The following is a 7,815-nucleotide window of genomic DNA, read 5'->3' as shown; positions in this document are numbered from 1 at the left end:
AACCAATAGTAAGTCTCCTTCACAAGGTAAAATTTCTTCCTCGGAGTCTATGGCTTCTTCTTCACTAGAGGAAGATGAAGTAGCTTCATCAAGGCTACTATAGTGATCTTGGGCTTTTAAAACCATGGTTTTCTTTGTAGGACATTGAGAAGCAATATGTCCTCTTCCAAGACACTTAAAGCACTTGATTTCACTTGACTTAGACTCTTTGGAAGGTGCTTTAAAAGATGAATTTTCTTTTTCTTTTCCTTTTTCTTTTTCTTCTTTGGGATAAGGTAGGGAAGAGTGGCCCTCCTTCTTAAAACTCTTGGAATAAGAGGGAGTGGATTCTTTTCGAAAAGTTTTTCTTGTAAGTTGATGTTCCACTCTTGAACAAAGTTGAACTAGTTCGTTTAAATCCCTATAAGGTAAAAGTTCAACTTTGTCTCTTATCTCAAGATTAAGACCACTTTGAAATCTAGAAATTGTGGTCCTTTCTTCTTCCCTTATCCCAGCTCTCATCATGAGTAGCTCCATAGATTGCCTATATTCTTCCACACTTGATGACCCTTGTTTCAATCTTTGGAGCTTATCCATAAGCTCACGGTCATAGTATGGAGGAATATGCCTCCTTCTCAAGGCACTACGAAGCTCATTCCAATATTGAATTGGAGGCTCATGGTTTATTCTTCTTTCCTTTTCTAGGGAAGTCCACCAATACATGGCATGCCCTTGGAAGCTAAGGGTAGCCAAAGAAACTTTTCTATCTTCTTTCACTCCATGGCAAGAGAATAATTGTTCTACTTTCATTTCCCAATCAAGATAATTTTCAACATTATCTTTGCCATGAAATAGAGGAAGAGTGATGTTGGTTTCTTTGGTGGAAGACTCCCTATGCCTATGGTGCCTAGGTGGTCTTTGATAGTAACCATCATTGTGATGACTACTATAAAAGACATCACTTGGAGGGGAGGTATGGTGCCCCTCCTCTTCGTGAATAGTTGAAGGGACCAAAGCCCCTTTGCCTTTTGAAGACTTAGGAGAAGTGACTCTTGGTTTAGAACCACTAGCCTCTCCTCCCACAACTAACCTAGTTAGCAACCTTCTTATTTCTTCATTATTTCTTTCTTGCTCTTTTTCTTTTCTTCTAATTTCTTCCTCTCTTTTTATATTTTCTTCCTCTTTTCTTCTTAGGTAATCTTTCAATTGCCTAAGCTCATCCCTAACACTAGACCTAGAACTATGCGAATTATGACCATGTACACTAGAATGCTCACTCATCTTTGATCAAAAGGTTTTCACAAAATTTTCACAAAGAGTTAAAAAGGTTTTCACAAAGATTGAGTGATAAAAAGGTTTTCACAAAAAGTTTTAAAGGTGCAAGATAAGTAGAAAAGGCCTAAGTATACAAATTGAACCTTCAAGGGGAGGTGGACTACAAAGAATCACTTAATAACCAAGCCCTTTTCAAGTAAAAATCACTAAGCCCTTTTTACCTTTCTTACAAAAACAATTTTGACACTACCAAGTGTGTGTGTGCACGCACCCCTAGTAGGCAAAAGAATTAAGCCTTCTAAACGTTTTGGAAGCAAAAGTAAAAATCCTAGACAATTATACTAGTAAAACTATAAAGCATGCAATGGAAAGCAATTTAGAACATACACTAGTCGAGGTCCTAGTGAAGGTTTTCAAATCACCTTCTCTACACGCTCTAAAACCCAAGTTGAAGAGGTTTAAAATGGCCAAAATTACAAACCAAAGGGAAGAAATGAATGGCCTAAAACAAAGGGCCGAAAGTAAGTAAAACAATGTAAACAAGAAAAACAAGTCTTCAAACTCCTCCTCTTGTGGTTCCTTCACAATGAGCACATGTGTTAGCACCTCTCCCAAGTGTTTACTCTCCTTTTGGTTTAGTGAAAACCCTTCCAAAGGCTAGGTTGGGTTTTGGTTCACTCCTCCACTCAATCCACCAAAGGATTGCTACTTTGCTAGATAGGTGCTTCACCTACAATCAATGAAAACCAACCAAGAGCAAGAGTTCCAAAAAGATAAAACTGAAAAGGCACAATTAGGAAAGCTAAACTCAAAGAGAATTGATGGAGACAAACAAAAGAGGCCAAAAGAAAGACAAGCAAAAAAATTAAGACTCAATCAATAAAGGATAGCACTCAAAAGAATAAACCTAGAATGGCACTAGAATGGGTTTGTGTTTAAGTTTCACTTGCTTAAGTCTTTTAATGTTTTCGGTCCAGCCAAGGTATAAGTCCCAAAAATATGTCCAAATTGTCAAATGTCCAACTCCAAATGCAAAGGGAATGGTCCAAGTCCACAAGTCTAGCAACAAGTCCTTTTTGTCCAATATTTTTTTTTTGTTCTTGTTCTTTTTTTGGTCACGGCAATTGGCTTTTAAAATGTCCTTGGGTCCAATTTTTTTTTAAATTTTCAGCCCAATTTGTTGCTTAGGTTTTGCACTTGTGGTGGCACAAAAATTAGGTCAAATTCTTAGGAGAAGGAGACAAAGACAAGTGGCTTTTTCTTAGAGGTTTATAGGGAATATTTTTGAGTGGAAATGGTTTTGTACTATTAGGTCAAGTTGTTTAGCACAAAAAGTCCAGCACACCTCTTATATTTTTTTTTTAAGGGTTCTTGGCAAACAAGAAATCAACTTAAACAAGTGAAAATGCAAGGGTAAGGTGGGCGGTTTTTAGCATGTGCAAGAAAGTTCACACATGGAAAATCATGGCAACATATAGAACATGCTAGAAGCTAATAGCATGCATGAATGACCTAGATAATATTCTATATGGCACGCCCACTTAAGATGTATGCATCATGGTATTTTTCATGTTTTCATGCAAGGTGTTTGGGTACATACAAGGATATAATGGAAGACAAAATATAGGAGGTAAAATGACAAAACTATAGGTAGATTCCAAAAATAAAATGCATGAACATGTGATACTCAACCTAACATGGAATATGACAACCCTAAAAACAAGGAAACCTAAAGCATCAAGGAAGGTTCAAGGAAGCAAAATATGAACCAAAACACAAAGAAAATATTCGGTCACTAGGAGAAGGAGAAGAAATGACCGAATCAAAAGAGAGAACTAAGAAGACTCAAAGAAAGACAAGGAAAGGAAACGTTTACCCTTGAAGAACCATGGCTCTAGATACCACTTGATGGAAGGTGGCTTAGTTCCATGCACGCCCTTGATCTTGGTTCAACAAGGAGACTCCAAAATGGTGGAAGAATGGTGGTGATGTTGGCGGAAGCACAAAAGAGGATGGTTTGCTCAAGGTTGTTTCATCCAAGTGTAGGATGAAACCTATGTAGGGTTTTGCTCTCTTAGGGTGGAGATGGGAGGAGGTTAGCCAAAGGCAACCTAGAAACTAGGGAAGAGTGGGTGTTTAGGGTGGTGGTGGTCACGCTCAAGGGGAGGAAGGTGTTTGGTGGGGGTGTTGCTCCTTTTGGCTAGCTCACTTCACTAAGGAGGGTGAAGGCCAACCAAGGAAGGCCAAGCTCAACTCACTCATGGTGGTTAGGGAGGAGGAGAAAGGAAGGGCCGTGGAGTTCCTAGAGACTATGGAAGAGAAGTTGAGGCAAAAATGCACACTCAAATTCAATATGATCCAAAGTATTTACAAGTGGTGGGGTGTTGGGTATTTATAGGAGGGGAGGCATCTAGGGTTGCATTTGGAGCAATGCATGGCCGAAATTCACAAGGCAAATGCACTCCAAATGCAATGCCAAATGAACCCTAGATGCTACTTGGTGGCCAAGGATGGAATCTAAGGGGTTAGATTGGCTACAACTAGGTGCATGATAAGTCCATGCAACCTTTGCCCTCCACTTGGGCCTAAGCCTTTCTAACACCAAAAATAGATCCAAAAACCACCAAAATAGGCGTCACCTCCTAATGGAATACCCTAGCCCAAAATAAAAACCCTAATCATCTAAAGCACCCCATAATACAAGGGTAAAATGGGAAATACAAGGAAAATAAATCCTATGACTAAAATACCCCAAAATACAAGGGTAAAATTGGAATAAACCAAATAAATCCTACACTACTCAAAATTAGTCATAGCATTGGACCATGTGATGGGTTTCACATGAAGTACCATGGATGGTCCTCCATCATCAAGTGCTCTTCTTCTTCCGATAGGGATGTATAGACCTGATGACTGTTAGAGATCACTCCTCGGGGACAGCCCGACCCCCGAGCCTCGATAGGGCACATGTTTCCGCTAGAATTATAATAAAATCATTCTTTATTATTTCTTATTGCTTCTTTTCTTGCTTGCAATAAATTTCTAGACCACATTATTTTAACCCTGTTTGAATGAGCATGAATGAGGTTAAAATCGTCTTAATAAACAATAAACCCGCATCATTTTTATGTGGAAGTGTGTATGACAACTTGGAGCACCTTTCCTTGGCCTCGAAAAGTGCCATCATGGATAAAAAAGAAATCCTTTAAAAACAAAAATCATAAAAACAAAAAAAGCTCGGCAGGAAACCCAAAAAGGGGGCTGCGCAAAAATAAGAGCAAAGAACCCGCTAGGAATCCCACGAAAGGGTGACCTAGGCAAAAATTAGGGTTGCAAAAATGAACAAAAACAAAGGTCCGCTGAGACGCCACAAAGGGGTGTTTTAGGCAAAAATAAGGACAATCAAAAAAACAAAAGAAATCCATGATGGTACCATGAGCTAAATCCAAAAAGAAAGGTTCAAGGGAAACTATCTAAGTTGTCGAATCACAACGTCAATAACAAGACTTTCTTAACTTCATAAGTGTTTAATCAAACAAGCCTAAACACATGAGCCTACCTTGGCCAGCCATTCTTACAAAAACCGTTTTCAAAACAATAATAATCCCCTCTAAAACACAAACTTTTGAACAAAAATATCTTTCCCTTCTTTTCTCTTGTCCCAAACGATTTTAGAATAATCTAGTGGAAACATGGAGATATAGTGGTCAATAGGAGGGTTGATACGTCTTCTAAAGGAAGGGAAGGATCACTGGGTTGATGACACCAATCTCGATATAACACGCATCATTCCTCGGTTACAGAAATCGGCAGCGCACAGCCCGTCTAGAGGAATGGCAAAAATCCAAGCAAAGAAACGTATCGGTTAATTCTTTTGAAAAATAAATCAAATAGAATTAGGTGCATCATACCGCATACATGCATACAGATGATAGGTGTACTGAAAGATCACTTATTCTCTGTTTATTGAAAAAACAAACAAAAAACAAAAAAACAAAAAAAACAAAAAACATATAAACTTCAGAAAAAACAAAGCGCCCGTATCATGTTCAGTACACCCGTACTAAAATTAGGGTTATGAACAAATTTTCAACTCAAATACGGGCGTACTGAAATGAATACGGCAGCATTGGCCATAACGTCCACACCAATACGGGCGTATTGAATTCAATACGGCCCGTATTGGCCCATTCTTTTGTACATCAACAACATCTTCATTCCTCTGCATACTTTGTCAGTGAGTGTGTTTGAGATCCCTCCGTACATAAAAAGCCGAAAATCGACAAAAAAGGCAAAAAATTCAGAAAATCCAACAAATCGTACAGAATAACTGAGCCTGGAGAGGCTTGCCGAAATAATACTCCCCAGAGACATCTCAGCTTGCACTCTTGGGCCGAATTCCCAGTGAAAGCTATCAGAGCAAGATCAGCAAGATTCCCCAATGGAAGCATGATCGTCCAAACAAAATATCCAAGTCAAAGGACTTAGACTTCCTCAGTGGAAGATAGCTTTCCAACTCAAGCGACGAGTGAAGCTAAGCCTGAAGAGGCTTTCTAAATAATACTCTGGGATACACAAGATCCTCAATCCCCATTCGCCTACTCAGAGGCACTCCTCCAAAAAAGGAAAATCCAAAAAGATCAATACCCATTCCCCAAGCGGAATTCGGTATTCAAACAAAAAACCGAACGTCAAGATAATCCGCCTAACAGAAGAGGCCAATCAAAATCATCACAACAGAATCCCCCAGCGGATAACAGCCTACGCAGAGGCAACAAAACCAGAAAATCAAAAGAGTCACCCGAATAAGGATAACCGGGATACTCCACCAACGTCGAAAGGACGTCAGCCAATCATAAGGCATCGCTCACCTCAGGAAGAGCATCTTTGTGTCTGCATCCCCACGGAATCAGAATTTCCCAGTGGGCACCAACTACGCAATGGAAAGTTGGGACACAAGAACCTATGAGTAACTGCACATCCCCTAGACCGATCCCTGCGTTATCCAGCCCTCAGCGGCACCAAAATCGAAAACAACCGTCGAAGCAGCATCGTGGACTGTGGAGACAAAATCATCTCAGATCCCTGGAGAGGGCAAACTCACGCTACCAAAGTGACCAGAAGCACGGAGGTATGCAACCCTGGGGAGGGCAAACCGCAGACCCTGGAGAGGGCAAACTCACGCTACTGAGGTTGTCAGAAACACCGAAGTATGCAACGAGCCTGGAGAGGCGACGACTAATACTCAGATACCGACGTCGTCAGAAACACGGAGGTATGCAGCTACCAAGGTTGTCAGAAACACCAAGGTATGCAACGAGCCTGGAGAGGCGACGACTAATACTCAGCTACCGGCGTCGTCAGAAACACGGAGGTATGCAGCTACCGAGGTTGTCAGAAACACCAAGGTATGCAACGAGCCTGGAGAGGCAACGACTAATACTCAGCTACCGACGTCGTCAGAAACACGGAGGTATGCAGTTACCGAGGTTGTCAGAAACACCAAGGTATGCAACGAGCCTGGAGAGGCGACGACTAATACTCAGCTACCCCGTCGTCAGAAACACGGAGGTATGCAGCTGCCAACGTCGTCAGAAACACGGAGGCATGCAGACCCTGGAGAGGGCAAACTCACGCTACCGAGGTTGTCAGAAACACCGAAGTACGCACGAGCCTGGAGAGGCGACGACTAATACTCAACCTGGAGAGGCTACTCGACAGTTTTCCCACCTGAAGACACTACAAGTTGGAAGGGTGGCTTACTCCCCGGACAATTGGGTCAACTCCTTTACTTGTCAACCGGTACACCAAAAAGCCGTTCGACTAAGTAAAGGGGGGGCAGCTGTAGACCCCTAAAATTGTCCGGGTCGGAAATAAAGCTCAAAGACTCTCAAAGACCGAAGGAAAGTCAGCCGGAAGGACTCCTGGAAGACCCTAGGATGATTCTTTGTAGGTCTAGAAGTCTTAGAATAGCTTAAAATAAGGGTGTGCAAGGATTGGAGCTCAATACACCCTCCCAGAGGTTCAGTACGGCCGTACTGAGCCATTTGAACTGCAATACGGCCGTACTGAACTCAATACGGCCGTACTGAAGATTTTGAACTTCAGTACGGCCGTACCAAATTCAATACGGCCGTACTGTAGTTCAAAAACCCAGTACGGGCCGTATTGACCCCCCAGGCCGTATTGCGCCTCAATCCTATAAATAGGACTCATTGGCACGTCCTTCCACACTTTTTACACATTCCTCAACCTTCTTGCTGAGTATTCTTGGGTTTTTGAGCTATTCTCTGCCTTAGATATCTCTCCGGGAGCCGATCCGACGAAGTTCTTGAGTCATGAGCCATTAGCTTGAGATTCGAACAAGTTGAAGGGAAATCTCTTTGATTTCCATAGTAAAAATTTGTCTTTAGGGGAAAGGAGAGAGCGGACGTGTAGTGGGAAGGAGCGCCAAAAAGCCTCCTAACGTTGTTCTAATATATATAAAAGCCCGCTTCGGAGGTTTCTTTCTAAATCCTTTCTTTTACCGCTTTTATTGATTTTTGATTGTCGCATTGCATG

The sequence above is a fragment of the Cajanus cajan genome, chromosome 10 (genome assembly GCF_000230855.2).
Source record: "Cajanus cajan strain Asha chromosome 10, NIPB_CcT2T_4, whole genome shotgun sequence".
Taxonomy (NCBI): Eukaryota; Viridiplantae; Streptophyta; class Magnoliopsida; order Fabales; family Fabaceae; genus Cajanus; species Cajanus cajan.
Note: the sequence above shows the minus strand (reverse complement) of the source record.